A 17,200-nucleotide genomic window follows, 5' to 3' on the forward strand; every position below is an offset into this window, starting at 1 on the left:
ATCATGAAAATGAGGACTTTTTAAGAATTTTTTTTTTCATTTAGTGACCAATATGGCACCTGCTATGTTTTGTCCAACAGTGATGTGTAAAAGCCATTAAAAACAAGCTGATAATGCTATTGTGGGACGTATCAAAGGAGTGGAGAGCCAGGAAGACTAGTTTTACTGCTCAGTCTTGGATGGTGGTGGTGATAATGATGATGATGATGATGATAATAATATTGATGATGTCAATCAGCATTTACTGTATTAAGTTCTTTATGGAATTGCTCAATTTAGGTGTTTTTAGAGCAACCCTGTAAGGGAGATTATATTTCTCTTACTGATGTGAAGTTTGAGTCTTAGAGAGGTTAAATTATTCTCTATAGTCACAGGGGTAGTCAATGATGGTATTTAAATACAGAAGGTTTGAATTAGTGCCTCTGAACAAACAAATAAACTCCTGAAAACAGAGGAAGTAGTTGCCATTTTGGAAATGAAAGGGTACGTGACAGATTCCCTTGGATTTCTGGGGTAGATGAAGAGGCACACATATCACTGACTGATGAGGAAACCTGTGATATATGTGGAAAAGGATAATCTGTTAAGCTTTGACAGCCACATTTCCTTAACTGACCAGGATGAGTATATTAGGGACCTCAGTCTTGCATGGCCTCTACAGTGTTTTTTTCAGTCTATACAACAGAAACTTTCTCCTCTCTATGCCTGACATATTGCTTCTTTGCTTTTCAGAATGCACCCTCCCTCATGCAGGGTGAGGGCTAGCCATAGCTGGGCAGAGGATGGGCATTAGAACGGGGGCAGGGGAAGCATTCTGTAAGCCAAGGAACCAGGACAGAGTTCTTCCCAAGACAATGGGAAGTATTAGGGTGACAGAAGTGGACTAAGCCAGAAGCAGCAGAGAAAAGAAGTCTGAAGGCCCAGAGGTAGATATAAAAGTCAAATCTTGGAATCAGAAAATGAAGACCAAGAAACACAAGTTAGGGGCAAACCGCGTAGACAACCTGGACAGTTGTTTTAACGCAGTTTGTTCTTTAAAGCTGGCTTCTATTGTACATGAATGTGTTGGTTTGGTATAAAGGACAAGGCTTGGGTTGGCACTGCAGGGACTGGGGCCAAGGTTTAAGCCCTGTCTGTTTGATGGAGGCCAAAATTCTGGGTTCACAGCATGCCAATCCCTCCCTCAGGAAACCTGTTCCTTAAACTACTAGTTGCTAGCTGGAATCAAGCCCAAATATGATCTGACCACCAGGAAGCACAATGTAATCATGATGTCTGATCATAACAATCTTCTATAATTTTTATTTCTGCTGCAGCCTCTTTTTTTAAACCAATACTATTGGTTTGTATCCCCAGATACCAAGACAAGTCTGTGTGCCCCCTGCCTCTCCACTGCACACCCCTGCCCCCCACCATTACCTACACCCAGGTTTGTAGGTACTTCAGTTTCTCTGACTCTGCTTCTGTCACCTCGGGTCATAGGCAAGACATGTGCAGAGGGCACTTTTCCCAGGACAATGAAGAGTTTTTTAAGGGTCATAGCAGTTGACAGAATGAACCTATGTCTAAAGTACGCTTTTTTTCCCTGTTTCTCTTAAATTAATTCTCCCACCCCTTTTCTACTATGGCGTGATTCCAAGAAATGTGAAAACTACATTTCCAAAATTCTCTTGCTGATTTGTTGAGTCCATTAATGGGAGTCACTAGCAGAAGACTGGAGCGTAGAAGGAAGGGAGAGGCCAGGGAGTATCTCTCCCCATGTCCTCTGCTTTGGGTTGTATCTCTGGAAGTGACTATGTGTCCACCATGGTACCACCATGCCACAAAAAACTCCACGGTGGTCCAGCTCCTACATGTGGCCCCGACATGGATGAAATTTCCCTGAACAGCTTTAGCTCCAAGTTCTGATAACAGCATCTCCTCTCTGTGTTTCTCCAGCTCTAGGGTTGATAGTAGTGTCCTGATATTGCCAATCTCAGGGTTACCTCACAGTACCCTCTGTGAATTTTAGCTTCTACACTATTTTCTATTTCCCTGTACTAAAATATTTCTATTGGCTAACACCTGCCTGATACAAACAAAAAGGCAAATTTAACTGTATTGACCCTGATGCTGCCAGGCGGGCAAAGGGCTGAGTGAGGCAATCAGAAGCTCCAAATGTAGTGCTCACTGACTTCCACAGATTCCCAGGGCTCCCTACTGCTGAGGGGACCAGACCTACCCCCAACCCAAATTCCCAAGAGGGGATTGGTCTGGACCACCTTCCTTCTGTTATAACTGGTAAAAAAAAAGTCTTGTTTTCAGGATTTTTTGTTGTTGTGGGGATTCAAATACTGTCATAAAATATCTTCATCACAATAAAAATGCAAAGTACAAAGTTGTCGTTCTGCACCACATCACAGAAGGATGCGGAGACATTATTCAAATGTGTTCAGGGCAATTGCTGCACATGCACTTGCAGGCTGACGGGGACTTAAAAATAGCACATTCCATTAAAAGGAAAAAAAAGAAAGACTCTTTGGTAACAAAACAAGTGACTGTTCTCTTTGTCCCTTTTTTATACAGATGCCAGCCCCCTCACCAGACTCTTTGCAGATTTGCAGTTTTCCAGGAAATGTAAGAAGACCCAGAGAAGGGGGAAGAGACAAAGCTAGGGGAAGAAAATCCTAGGACCACCATCCCCTCCTACTATCCACTGCCTCTGCAGCCCTTGCACAACTTACCCACTGTGTGGGTACCAGGCATTGCTGGCACTATGAGACACCGTGTAAAGAAATGCTGTCGTACATGGTAGTAGAGAGGGAGATTAACTAGGGTCCTTTGTAGTAAGTTCAAGTTGTCAGTGATTTCAAGATTTTTTTTTAACTTACCCCCTTACATTATAGATGGATAACTCAGACTCAGAAGAACCAAGTGACTTAGCCAAAGTCTCTCAGTTAGCTAGAGGTCGAATAAGAATTTAGATTCCCAAACCATGTTCTTTTACACTCTAGTTTAGGACAGGTCTAATAACTTGAATTTGAGTTCTTCATCTCTATGTATCTCAGCAAAATGGAGATGTATGATAGATGAGATGAGATGAGATGAGATGAGATGAGATGAGATGAGAGATTATTCACCTCAAGCATACATAATAGAAAGGCCCCCATTCAGAAGCTGATGTGGTGTAGGAGTGCACAGAGGACTGAGAAATAGTTCCAGTCCCTCCTGGCTAGTTCTAGATGATAGAACGGGGGCAAGCCATACAACCTCTCTAAGCTTCATTTTCTTCATCAGCAAATTGGGTGTGAAGACACACACAACTACCTCATTAGGGTATTACACTGCTAAAATGAATCAAAGTATAGAACAATGTGGAAAATATGTCATGTTTGCAGAAATTAGGAAAAAGAAGGGGTGAGCAAACTATTTGGAGAGCCAGAAAGCAAATATTTTAGGTTTTTAGGCCAAAAACAGCCTCTATTACAACTACTCAACCCTGTTATTGGAGCACAAAAGCAGCAATGGACAATATCTAAATGAATGCAGGTGGCTGTGGTTCACTAACACTTTATTTACAAAATAGGCAGAGGGGCAAATTTAGCCTGCGGGCCATCAGTTGCCAATCCCTGGGACAGTCTTCCCACTTTGTTAAGTGCATCCTCACTGAAAAAGCTTCCCTACTCTTCCTCAATCACATCCTCTCCCTAACTCAGGGCTTGATGACTCAGCCCCAGCCTTATTTTTGGAGCACCAGCTTTTTAAGGCAAAACATAGCTCACTTGAGGGGTTTAAGACACATAGTCATCTGCACCAGGGAGATAAAAAAGCTAAAAGCACATTTATAACCACAGTCACAGCCATCCTTCTTTATGAATATGTTTATGTCTGCATTTAGACACACAGCCACATACATAAAGTGATATACAAAAAGGAATGTAGCTGTGGATGGAAAAATAGATCAGTGAATTTCATTGAAGCTATAATATTGGACTAGATATAAGCATAAACAACAACACTTGATATTTATATCTCAGTTCTAACTTTTTAAAGCACATTCTCATTTACTTTCACTCATCACTATGAGATTATGAGGGCGTTTTGACAGATTGGAGAGGAAACAGATACTTAGCTAGAGTCACAATCTGACTGGTTGCAGATCATGGGGTCAAACACACTCAGAGGCTCTGTCTTGCAAACTCAACAGAATACTTTTCCTCTCACGCTGAGGCCTGGTTGGGCACAGAGCATCAATTTAGGCATGGTCCTGCTTTACCAGAGTATCATGGAGACAATCTTCTTTGAGGAAGTTACCTCTTCTCCTCTTGCTTAAAATTGTATCTGCTAACTCAAAATGAAACTATTTTAAAAGCTATGGGATGGGTGGGTGAACACATAAATCAATCCTCAAAAGGAACTGGGGATTGGATCAGGCTGGATTGATTGTTTCTTGGACCATAGACAGACTAATCATCTGTGGGTAAGCTGGAATTAGGAATGTTCCTCAGGCTGAGAGCATGAAGTAAGATATGCCTGTCATTTCCATTGAATCTATGGTGGGGGACCCCAACTCTGAAACAGAAGAGGTGGACATCTATAGTTGGTTTCAGGGGAAGCATAGGGAACACAGGGTAGCTACTGGCTTCATCTTAGAACAATGAAGAAGCTTCACAGTGGGGTGAAACAACTAAATCATGTAGCTGATTGATATGTTTCGGATGACTACACAGGACACCAACGTGGAGACCACATTTCTATGGCTGGACCTGAACTAAGTTGCCTGAAATTCAAGTGCAGGATAGTTTTGAACCCAGAAGAAGAGCAAAGGGCCGTGTATAAAAGTGCCTCCTTATCCAAGGGAGCCTGATGTTGAGGGACCATCTTGAGGATCACACATATAAGAGAAGAAAAGTTCTAAAAAGAAACAAAAAATTCCCTTTGAACTATTAACATAACATCCATGTCTATAATAAGCAATATTCTTATTTTTTTGAAAAATTTTAAATGTTTATTTATTTTTGAGACAGAGACAGAGCATGAGCAGGGGAGGGGCAAAGGGAGACACAGAATCTGAAGCAGGCTCCAGGCTCTGAGCTGCCAGCACAGACCCTGATGTGGGGCTCAAACTCACAGACTGTGAGATCAGGACCTGAGCCGAAGTGAAATTCTTAACTGACTGAACCACTCAGGTGCCCCTATAATAAGCAGTATTCTTATACCTCTTTCTGGCCTCTACCTGAAGCCAGGCTTCATTGAAGTCAAAGCTGGGTATCACAGAGGAGGGAGGACAGGCTGTGGTCAATTTATAATAACGTTTGGTCAATGAACATTTATTGGAATAAATTAAATTTAAATCCAAAATTTGTCAAACACTAATTGTACTTAAAATTCCTCATGATTAGAATTCTTTTAACTTTTACCACCTTACTTAAACACTGTGGTTTACATGTAATTAGTCCTTGCTGAAGGCATTTTCCCTTAGGGACACTGTAGCATATCACAAGAACATATGTGTTTTAGAACATATGAGCTCAAATAGGACTGTACGACTTGTGCCAGCCAGCTAACTGTGCTGTGGAATATTGTTTCCATGAAAAGTTGCTCCAAACACTGATTTATATGCAGCTGGCATCTCCAAGTTCATTTTTAAGTTGAGAGCTGCTGGTCTCTGCACACAGGCCTGTGTGCTTGTGTGTTTATCCAGCACCTCCCACATCCCCTCACTGTCCCACAGAGTGAATATCCACTCTTTCAAAAGCCTGATCCTCAAATCATTATTTTGTTTTAAAGGCCTCATGCAAATATATTCACTTATTTCCATTTCTTCCCATCCCCCATCAAATGAAGAATTGTCTGCCAGAAATAAATGCTTCCAGCAGCACCTTCTACTCTCTGCTGATTATATTCCCTGAAGAAATCTGCCACCCATGGGCTTTATCTCTATTGTGTAGAGTAAATAGAATCATTGAAGCTGTATTTCTTTTCTATTTTAAACAGCAACAGAAAAGAAATGGGGGAGAAGAGGGCCCATGCGGTTATTTCCTGATTAAACTCACAATCAGGGGGATGGAAAACCCTCAGTAAAGTGAGTGCAGGACTTCAGTGCACGTCTACACAGCATGGCCCTCCAAACTCGGGTCATTCAGGCAACAGCTGATCAATTCAGTGGGGAGAACATCCCAGTAGAAACAAAAGTCTGACAAACAGACTTTACCCCCACCTCTTCTCAAAATTGTGAATCTCAGCTTCTGGGAGGTAAGGGGAAGAAGGAGAGGCTAGTAGAAAACCATGTATTAAAAATACACATTTTAAAGTCATTAAAAATAACAATAAAAAAGAAAGTGAAGGAAAGAAAGAAAAAGGAAATTCAGCTTCTCTCTTCTATTTATGAGTCCACCAACGAGATAGATGCCAGGAATTAGCCTTCCTTGCTACTCTCTTTGGTCGTGTCATGGGTTTACAGAATCAGTCCTACCAGCTACAGATGTATTTCTAGGACCATCCAGGTACCCCTGCTCCTTGAAGCTCCTGGGGCTAAATTCATTTCCACACCAGCCCCATGGAATACTACAAATACAAATGCTACAAATAGTACAAAGACTGGGGGCACCACAAAGTTTCCTTTTGTATATTTAGAAAGAAGGAAAAAAAGCTAGTATGATTTGCAAAGGTTTCTCAGTTCAGACTTGGCCAAAGGGAACTTAGTGAAGCTTTCCCCATGGGCCAAAATGAAGTGGAGATTTAAGCCGATTTGCTGAGAGAGAAGAGATTGTGTGTTTGCTTGAGATGCCAGGGTGGGAAGAGAAGCTGAACAATCAAAATTGCCCATCCATAGAGTTCACAGTATCTGAGGTATAATAGAAAGGATATGGAACTTGAAGTGAAAACCTGCAGGTGAATTTTAGCTGAACCAGTTACATAATAGTTGTATGACCTTGGAATGACATTCATACTTTCTGAAGCTGAATTTCTTCACTTACACATACATTGGGGATAAGAAGTGTTCTTGTTAGCTTCGGAGCATTTTATGATAATCAAATGAGACAACACATTATAAGTGTTGTGAAAACTACATGCAATGCAAATAAAAAGGTTGTATACATTTTAACACTGTGTCTAAGGAGCCCAAGCAACCCACATGTTCATAATTCACTCATTTTCAGTCTTTCAAAAAATGAATTCTGAGTAAGATTGTTTTTAAGACTTGGCTAAAATATAGATAGTGGCTTTAGCTATATAACAAACTCATTATTTTGGTCTTTTCCTGTTCATTAGGTACATTCCATAGCATTGCTATGTGGATACTTAGCATATAAATTGACAAATGAACCATTGTTCTAATTTAATTAGGTTTGGAACAATATTTTTAGCACATAATGACTTCTTAATTTGTAAATTTACATTTGGGTTTTTTGAATTGGTATGGGTAAATAATAATAATTCTTCATATTTATATAGTATTTCATAGTTTATCAAACACTTTCACACAATTTAAACTCATTTCATTCTCTTAGAAACTCTATGAAGTCTGAAGAGCATGGATTATTATATCTATTCTACAGATGATAAAGCTAAAACTTAAAGAGACTATATGACTTTCCCAAAGTCACATAGTAAGTGACCAGATTCAGGCCTGGAACCTGTAAGGGCCAGGACTCTCCCCATTACACATAACAGTACTTGCACCCGATCACAAGACCCTACCTCTACTACCAGACCTTCTGGCACACATGAAACCTTTAGTCTATCCATGGCCAGCACTGGAATTGTTGGCGTATGAATTTATGAATTTGCTGAATCACTGCCATTCACACAATGACAGCAACCACCTCACTTCTTGATGAAGGGGAAAGTTTGTGTGAGTGGTAGTCAGGCACCTGGCTTTCTAGTTCCATTTGGGTAAATGTTCGATTCCCACCGTGGTCCCTTACCAGCAGGCCCCAGGACACTTTTTTTTTATGCTCTACAGCTCTCTTCCTGGGGTCATGACCATCCTGCACTCGCATGACAAGAAATTTATTTTCCCCTTGGTGGGTTGTCTGGTGAAACCATAAAAGGGAGAGACAGCAATCAAAATGGAAGCCATGTGCCTTTTATTACCTAATCTTAGAAGGGACATACCATTATTTTTATTGTGTTTTATGGGTTTCACAGACCAGTCTTGAAGCAATATGGGAGGGGACTACCCAACTATGTGACTACCAGGAGACACAGATTACGGGGTTGCCCTTAGATGCTGGCTACCACATGTAGCATAAGATGGGGTACTAGGAGCTTCACATGTGTTGTGTAGTTCCATCAGAGTACAAGCTGTCAGAGGAGAAATAATTGTTCTCTCTGGATCCCAAGAAAACAGCCACCATTACAGTCCTCCTCCTGCCACAATAGCAAGGAAGAATAAGAGAAAAATTCTACAGATAAGGTCCCACATGCCCATGGGGAAGAGTGGAATCATTTCCGATGTGTCTGAGACAAGCCATGTTACAATCCTGGGCAAGCGAGGGCCTCAGGCAATTCCATGGTTGTGGTAAGAGAATGTAGCTGCAGTTGGTATAAGGACTATTCTTCTTCCAGATCCAGACCTGGTGTTTTGACCCTCCCTAAGCCAGTCTGGGTTATTTCTGGGGGATAGTGGTAGCCACCAAAAAGTAGGAGATGGATGAGGATTATCTATAGCTCCACAATCATGCTATGGGATTATAATGAAAGAAAGTCTTAGACTAAATTCTTCCCCACATTTGCACATTCACTAAATAAACACTTGTTAGCAAGTAGGCATAAAACAGTGATAATTTCCAGCTTTCTGTCCTTAAAGCTAATCAAACCAATTCAGTATTAAGTCCTAATTAGAGATAGGATTCTGTTAGTCAGTAAAGTAGGTATTACATAACCAGAATCTTCTATCCTAAAGCTGGTCACAGGACCATAGAGAAATCAAGCTTCAAGTGCTCTTTCTTACACAAAAGATTGCAAAGCTGGTTGGTTAGTTGCCTAAGCAAAAAGTGAGGGGTGTCGCTATGATATTCTAGCTAAATTAAACATACATATTGAATATCACCATCTATGAGAATCCATTATGCTAAGTCCTAAAGCTTCTGATGTTGATGGCAGATAGAGATAGTTAAACTGTGTGTAGTATTATTTATGCATTAATATGACTTGGTGTTTTCAAAACATTTTTCCCAGTACATGGCATAAAGTTAACATGGATTTGTTCACTTTAAATGAAAGAAAAAACTAACAACCTCCCCTAAACTGCACCAGCCTACAAGGCTAGGAGTGTGAGCTCAGAATAAAGCAACTGTCTGCTCTAAAATGTTTTAACTAAGCACAAATAATATCACACGGTTTAGGCTGATGTAATTTTAAGTAAATTACAGAATCCATGGAGGTGCTAGCATTCTGAACAAAATTTGCAGATGACCAAAGATCAGATGCATTGAGTTGCCGCTCAGTAGATGCTGGCAAGGACAGAGAACAGGTGCAGACCTGGCTCTGTGCAACCTCCCCCATCCCACCCCACGCCCCCCCACCCCCCAGGGCCAAACACACAAGCTTGAGGCCACAGAAGTCCCCCTGAAAGTCTGGAGAGAAGGATGAGTCTGACAGGATGAAAATTACTTGAAAGTGACTAAATTATGTTCTCTGCTCCACAGCTTAAGGAAAAAATGAAACAATGGCTCTAACAGGTACATTTCTTTCTTAAATCCTTTCAGGTTCTATAGTGGGATCAGTCACTACTTTAGCAGTGTGCTCAATGTTATGGATACTCTGCATTCCTTGCTCCAGTATTCCTAACCTTCAGGCCATGCATTTTTTTGTTTTTGTTTTTGTTTTTGTTTTTGTTTTTGTTTTTGTTTTTGTTTTTGTTTTGATAGAGTGAGCAGAGAAGGCTCAAAGGGAGAGGGAAAGAGAGAATTTTAAACAGGCTGTGGAGCCTGACAGGGGGCTCAATCTCAAGACCCTGAGATCATGACTGAGCCAAAATCAAGAGTTGGATGCTTAACCAACAGAGCCACCCAGGCACCCCAAAGCTATGCATTTTAACAGCTTGTAATTCCTGTTCCATCACCCTGAATCTGATGTTATAATCTCCGTATTGAGTTTTAGGTGGGAAGTGACTATTTATATTCTTCATGCCCTGAAACATTCTCCCCAAATAAATTCTCATTGCCCCTTATCTCTATGGTAATCAGCAAGTCTGTTCCCCCCCACCTCCCGTGACAGCAGCTGTGTCTAAACCACCCATCTGCTGTCTTTCTGGGGCTCTGCCACGTTCTGCTTCATGCCCACTTGCAAGTGTATCACATTTCTATTTAGAAACATTCTGCCTGCCCTGGTTATTTTGGGCTGCTTATCAGTGTGCACATCCTTGGCAGTCAATGGAACTGTTAACTGTCCTGCCCCTAGCATGCCCACTATGTGTAGGCTGTGCCAGTGGTGGGTAAAGGTTGTGAAGATGGGAGGGTGAGTTGATGCACTCCCACATGGGAACTGGGGCCAGCAGCAATGTGGCAGGGCGTTCTGAGTCCATTCTGGCTGTTATAACAGAATACCATCACCTTGGTGGCTTATCCACAGTGAAAATGTATTTCTCACAGTTCTAGAGATTGCAAATCCAAGATCAGGGTGCCAACGTGGTTGGGTGCTGGTGAGAGCTTTCTGCTGGGATGTTTTTTCTCCTTCTATCCTCACATGGTGGAGAGGGCTAGAAGATGAGAGAGCTCTCTGGGGTCTTTTGAGTTGGTTGAGGTATAGTTGACCTATAGCATTATATTACTCTCAGGTGTGCAATGTCAAGATTTTATATTACTGTAATCTTTTGAATAAACTGCCAGTTGTTTTACCAGCAAAAGGTGAGTTTATTCAGGAATATCAGAGAACTGTAATCTGGGACAAGCAGGCTATGGCAAAATCATAGGCAAGGCCACAGAACAAAGCAAGGGAATGCTCTTTTATAGGAGGGGGGACTGTTGTAAAAAAAAAAGTCCATTGGAGTAAACTAGGAGTTCAATGTATAGGGGCGTAGGGGCTTCTCATTGTCTGAGTTGTGACTATCTCTTATTGGCTGGGCTGTTGCTGGGGGAAGAAGAAACCTTCCACATGTAAAGTGGTATCTACATGTAAGGTCTCTTTCCCTTTTGGGCCTGCAATTGAGGGGTGGTGGTAAGGCATGAAAGCTCCCTGTGCTGGCTTCCCAGGCTCCTTCTGAATGAGGTTTCTTTTTATTAATTTTCACAATATGAATTGCAAAATGATCAATCACCACAATAAGCTGAGTTACCATCTATCGCTATACATAGTTATAGTAATTTTTTTCTTGTCATGAGAGTGTTTAAGATTCACTTTTAGCAACTTTCAATGCAATTGAAAACTACAGTATTATTTCCAATACTGTCCAATATGCAATACAGTATCATTAACTATAGTTAGCTTGTTGTATATTATATTTTTGTATTTTATAGCTGGAAGTTTGTGCTTTTGACTTCGCTCCCATTTCATCCACCTTCCACCTCCCACCCCTCTCCCCTCTGACAACCACCAATCTGTATCTATGAGTTTGGATTTTGTTTTATTTTTTAGATTCCATATATAAATGAAATCATGTAGTATTTGTCTTTCTCTGTCTGGTTTATTTCACAAGCATAATGACCTCAAGTTTCATCCATGTTATCACAAATGACAAGGTTTCATTCTTTTGAATGACAGAATAATATTGCATTGTGTGTGTGTGTGTGTGTGTGTATGTGTGTGTATCTTCTTTATCCATTAATCCATTGATGATTCTTAGGTTGTTTCCATATCTTGGCTATTGGATATAATGCTGAAATGAACATGTGAGTGCATACATTTTTCATTTTCTTTTTCATTTTTCATAAATATGCAGGAGTAGGATTGTTGTATCATATGGTAGTTCTATTTTTAATTTTGGGGGGAACTTCATATTGTTTTTCATAGTAGCTATTCCAATTTACATTCCCACCAACATTGCACAAGGGTTCTCTTCTCTCCACATCCTCACCAACACTTTTTATTTGTCTTTTTTTTTAATTTTTTTTTAATGTTTTTATTTATTTTTGAGACAGAAAGAGACAGATCATGAGCAAGGGAGGGGCAGAGAGAGAGGGAAACACAGAATCTGAAGCAGGTTCCAGGCTCTGAGCTGTCAGCACAGAGCCCTACCCCGCCGAACTCACTGTGAGATCATGACCTGAGCGGAAGTCCAAGTTGGACAACCAACCGACTAAGCCACCCAGGCACCCCTATTGTCTTTTTGATAATAGCCATTCTGGCAGGTGTGAGGTGGTATCACATTGCAGTTTTGCTTTGCATTTCCCTGATGAGGAGTGATGTTGAGCATCTTTTCCAGTGCCTGTTGATCATCTGTATGTCTTCTTTTGAAAAATGTCTATTCAGATCCTCTGCCCACTTTTTTTAATTGGTGGTGTCCTTTTTTATTAGATCATTCATGGGGACTTTGACTTCATGACCTAATTATTTCCCAAAGCATCCACCTCCTAATACCATCGCATTTAAGGTTAGGATTTCAACATATGAATGGGTGGGGGTGGGGCACAAACATCCAGCCTATAACACACAGGAAAAGGAAATGTAAGTGTTGGGAGATCTGGTCACATAGCATCAGAATAGAAAAATTCACATGGGTTTGTGAGTATACACGGGATCCCTTTTTTTTTCCAAAAAAAATTTTTTTTAATGTTTACTATTTTTGAGAGAGAGAGAGAGAGAGAGAGGGAGAGAGAAAGAGAGAGAGCTTGAGCAGGGGAGGGGCAGAGAGAGAGGGAGACACAGAATCAGAAGTAGGCTCCAGGCTCTGAGTTGTCAGCACAGAGCCCAATGTGGGGCTCCAACTCACATACCATGAGATCATGACCTGAGCTGAAGCTGTATACTTAACCAACTGAGCCATCCAGGAGCCCCAAAATCTTTTTTTTTTTGAAGTTAAATTTGACTGAAAGATGAAATAAAATGTACTCATTTATGTGAAAGTGTTTAAAATGGAGCCAAGACCCCAAGGAGGTGGGCCTTATGCATGTCCTCCCTGGGGGAAACCATTAACTTTTGAACTGGCCCAAACCACAAATATTCCAAGGGCTCTGCAGGAACACACCTGCAACTTCCTACAGTAATGGCCTTTTGCTTTGTGACAGCCTTAGCAAGCAATTATGGGTAGCCAAAATTAGTTTTCTGATACCAACACCAAACAAAATTTGTCCCTTCTTTGTCCCTTTTTGTCTTTAAAAAACCCTTGACTCTTGCTCCCACATAGGAGATGATTTGTGTTGATACCCGAATCCGTGCTTCCTGAATTGCAGTTCTAAGACCTCAAATAAATGCTTCTGTTTTATTTTAATTCTGCCTCTTTTTTTTAGGTCGATATTTCCATAACATGTAATTATCATTTAAAATTTTACAATTCAGTGATACTTCATGAGTTCTTAGTGTTGTACAACCACCGTCTCTATCCAGTTGCAAAATATTTTCATCCTCCCGGAAGAAAATCCCATACCCATTAGGCAGTTTGTTCTCATTCTCCCCTCCCCCCAGCACCTAGCAAACAGCACTCAGCATTCTGTCTCTATAGATTTACCTATTCCGGGCATTTCATATATAAATGGAATCATACAACATGTGGTCTTCCATATCTGGCTTCTTTCACTTAACATAGTGTTTCCAAAGCTCATTCATGTTGTAGCATGTAACAGAACTTCATTCATTTTTATGAATGAATATTGTTCCATTGTGTATATAAACCACATTTCATTGACCTCATCCAGTCATGGACGTTTGAATTATTTCCACCCTTTTGGCTATTGTGAATTATGCTGGTATGAATATCCATGTATGAATATTTGCTTGAGTACCTGTTTTCAGTTCTTTTAGGGTATATACCTACAAGCGGAAGTGCTGGGTCAAATGGTAATTCTGTGTTTAATTTTTTGAGGACCCTTCATACTGTTTTCCATAGCAGCTCCATTTCACATTCCTACCAGCAATGTATAAGGGTTCCCATTTTTCCACATCCTTGCCAAAAGTTGTTATTTTCTTTTTAATTTTATTATAGCCTTCCTAGTGAGTGTGAAGTGGTATCTCGCTGTGGTTTGAAGTTGTTGTTTAAGATTGCATGTCGGTGTTTTCTCCAAATTCACATGTTGAAGGCTTAATCCCCAGTGTGATGATATTTAGAGATGGGGCCTTTGGTAGGCAATTAGGGCATGAGGTTGGAGACTTCACCATAAGAAGACACAGCAAGAAGATGGCTGTCTGCAGGAAAGGGCTGTACCAAGAAACAACCACACTGGCACTCTGCTCTCAGACTTGCCAGCCTATTAGTTCTTCAGAGCAAGGATATTTTTTCTGGGGGGAGCAGATAATTTTAAAGATGCATAACTGCTCTGGAAGGGGGAAGACTCTTTTCCTTGGGTTCTCTGAGCTTTTATCCTTGGGTTACCACATTGCAGGAGTCAGAGGGCCAAGCTCTCCTCAGGGCAAAGTATAGCAACAGAGAAAGAAGGTTAGTGTCTGGGGTATTCTGGAATGGGTGGATGACATGATTTTCTGACAGAGGACAGTAAAATGGCAATGCCACAGACCTCTGTGGACTCAGATGAAATCATAACCTCCCTCCATGACTGAAAGTGATGCAGAGGATAGCTTCTTAGGAGGCTCGAGGGGATGGCAGGAATTTCCGTTTCTTTACTTCCTAGTGCTAAACAAATTATGCCATTTGTTTTTCCTGTCGTTTAATTAAACTTCCCTTTCCTACACAGTTGTGTAGAGAAGGAGAAATTCTTCCTTTACCCTCAAGGTCTTCCAGCTGGACTAAGAATTAAATTTACATGAGACAGATAAACAAGAGAAAAAAAACCCCTAGTTTTATTAGGTGCACAGGGAGACCCAATAATGAAATGGAGACCTAAAGAAATGACCAAGGTAGGCAGTTTTTACACTTTTTAGACAAAGAGACAATAAATCATGAGGGATCAACAAGACAAAGAAAACTTAAGTTTAGGAGGTTCAATTAGGAAAGAATTCTAAACAGAATTTGGGCTGGGGTAGTCAATTTACACAGCCTTCTTGGCTATAAATTTCCTGTCTCTGGGTGGTAAGGATGTCTCTTTACCTCCTGGTACAATGAGGGTACCTTTCACAGGGGAGACTTATTTTCTCCTTTCAGGGGGACAGAGGGCATTCTGAGTGTCCTTCTTGCACAGGCTGTCTCTCAAGCAACTTTTATTTAAAATTACCATATGCCAAGGTGGCACAAATTTGAAGCAGCCTGCTCTCAGCCCCTACAGAGGCCAGAGTATCTGGAGGTCAAGGAACAGTATGCCCTGGAATAGATGTCCCTATAGTTTGGGTGGGGGCTTGCTCCTGGAGAATAAGGATAAATTGCCAAAATCTTACCAGTTTTTTCCTTCTACAGAGGCCCCAAGATAGAGCTTACATAAGACAGCCATCCAGCTCTTCCCTTCCTCTGTGGCTAATAGAGAGGCAGCTGTGCTAAGCACATACCATGTCTTAGGGGGATGTTCCATGCATGAAAAAAAGACATTGTGTGAGGAAGCCAAATCCCAGATGTATTTACAAATCTTTCCAATAAACTGAGGCTAAGGTGCTGTTCTTCCTGGAAGAGTTTAAAAAGAAAGAAAAATCTCAGAGGGGAAAATTAGGTACCTGGAATATCTTCCTTTTAAATGAGAGTGAGAAACTGGTTCCTACCTTGAAGTAGAGAGTTTAAATTTCCAAGGTTCCTGTACCCACTGCTGTAAAACAAACATGGAGCAACCAGGAGCAATGGCAACAAAGAGACACATCCTGTTGGGTTGCTCATCTAAAAGCAATGGGCTAATGACCCTTAGCAATGCTACATTATGCAGTTGGAAGAATGAAAAGCAAATACCCTTAATTTGAAGGCTACACAATTTGTTCACCCCCCGCACTGATACCAGACCTCGTTTTTGCTGAACTAATCTGTCTGCTGCTCTTGAGCCATGAAATTATTTGTCATTTCTCTCTAGTGAACTGTTAATGGGGAGCACTAAAATTCAATTTAAAAGTGGGAGTTACTACATAATACTACTGTTGATGATGGATTATGGGATTTAAAGAAATGTCCACATCATAACTTTTTTAAGGTTATAAACTATCTGAAAGAAATGACCTCTGTAATATGCTAATACAGAAGAAGCCAAACATGTTCTTGAGAAAATCATTATTTATGAGACTTCTTCATCATCCTATGGACAATCCTATCATCTAATTTCAAGGACCCACCTCCACTCCCACTCAGGAAGAATCCACTGGATCCAAGTGAGTAAAAATAATTACCACATATCAGATGGGAATAGTGACAGCCAAACCTCTGTGGCAGAAACTTCTAGATGTTTACCAACCACTTTCCTCTCCTTTCTGGGCCATAGATGGGTTACATTTCCCAGACTCCTCTCTTGCTCTGTGTGGTCATGTGACTGGATGTAGAACAGGGCATGTGATAGGAAGTGAGATGCATGACCTCCAAGCCCTGCCCATAAATACTTATGACTTGATATACCTTGTGCTCTTTTCCCACACTCCCTTCCTTGGAAACAACATGTAAAAAACAAAGACAATTTAGAAGAGAAAGAGTCAGGTTTCTGAATGATTGAACAGAAGATATCCACTCATCAGATACATACCTTTGGTTTTTTGGTGGTTTTGTTTTTGTTTTTTGATGTTTATTCATTTTTGAGAGAGAAAGCCAGAAGGCGGGAGGGACAGAGAGAAAGGGAGACAAAGTATCCAAAGCAGGCTCTGTGCTGTCAGCACAGAGCCCGATGTGAGCTCAAACTCACAAACTGTGAGATCATGACCTGAACTGAAGTCGGATGTTCAACCAACTGAGCTACCCAGGAGTCCCCATACCTTTGGATTTTATACAAGGGAGAAATAACCTCCTACTTGGGTAAGTCACTAGATATTGGAATTTATCTATTATACCTGTGGCACATATTACTTTCCTTTCTTTGGTTGAATTGACATGTAGTTTTAAAAAGTGGTCAAGCACATGGGCTTTGGTGTCAGATAGATCTGAATCTGAATCCCTGATCTGCCTATCTTGGCTCTGCAAACTTGGGCAAGTTGCTGAACCTTTCTGAGTCTCTGGTTTCTCATCTGTAAAAGGAAGATGACAAAGCCCCCTGAAGGGTGCTTGGTACCA

This window comes from Panthera tigris, chromosome B1 (assembly GCF_018350195.1).
Source record: "Panthera tigris isolate Pti1 chromosome B1, P.tigris_Pti1_mat1.1, whole genome shotgun sequence".
Classification (NCBI taxonomy): domain Eukaryota; kingdom Metazoa; phylum Chordata; class Mammalia; order Carnivora; family Felidae; genus Panthera; species Panthera tigris.